Source organism: Aplysia californica, unplaced genomic scaffold (genome assembly GCF_000002075.1).
Source record: "Aplysia californica isolate F4 #8 unplaced genomic scaffold, AplCal3.0 scaffold00524, whole genome shotgun sequence".
Classification (NCBI taxonomy): domain Eukaryota; kingdom Metazoa; phylum Mollusca; class Gastropoda; order Aplysiida; family Aplysiidae; genus Aplysia; species Aplysia californica.
Window position 1 is genome coordinate 446,916 of NW_004797794.1, and position 1,060 is coordinate 447,975.

The window sequence follows — 1,060 nt, forward strand, 5'->3', positions numbered from 1 at the left end:
TCTCTCTTCCTCTCTCTCTCTCTTCCTCTCTCTCTCTCTCTCTCTCTCTCTCTCTCTCTCTCTCCTGGCGGATGAAGGGTTATAGGCCTACCTTTTCTTTAAAAATCACATACCCGTACTCCTATCAAAATACAAGTATTATGCTTGCAAAGCTTTTGCCATAGGCGAACTGTCCGTACTGCTCTTTCAGATCTATGTGTATACGTGCTACATGACGCCGTTCATTTTAAAAGAATTCTTTTTTAAAGATACTGATAGTGGTAAGCCTAGGCTTCCTCAGTGGAAGCCTAGTGGTAAGCCCAAAGATTCTTTTCTAGGCCAAGTAAAGAATCTTTGGAAGGCCCAAAAAGCGTGGGAGTGCGCATTGCGCAACACTCCATGAACGTCCTGTCATAGGGCGTACTATTGTGCTCTGTGGTGTTTATCGAGATCTTTATCATCATGTAAAGTGAAGGTGGTACGCCTACTCCCGTTTTTAGTAACAATTAAATAACCTTTGTCATCGTCAGCCGTGACTCTGACGTCGCTCATACATTGTTGCGAGCGCCGTCGTAAAACTTACCAAAACAAAACATTGGCCGGAGAACAATTACATAGGCATCTTGGAAATCCCAACACTTGAATGATAGGCCTAATTCTATCTTGAAATTAACAATCTTTAAATTAAGATAATGTCAGGCATGTGTGCAGTGAAACCAAGTGCTCGTCAAAATGATGAAATCAAAGAAACCGGCATTTTTCTGGCCGTTGGGCAATCTTTATCTAGATCTAGATCTAGATTAATTTTCTTTTTTTTTTTTAATTAAAAAAATTAAACACGTTTTTTTTGAAAGATCTAAATAGAGTTTTCAAGGACTCTATATCTAGGTTTGGAATTCACCAAACTTTGGCGACAATTTATAATTTTCTCGATAATTTTACCGCTGACACGTCGTCCACGTGACCCGCCCATCCTTCAATCGCAAATATCTCGCTCATTTAAGATACATTACATGTATGTATATCGATTTTTTAAAACGTTGTTTTTTTCGACCAAAAAAAAAGAGAAAACAATAAAGAA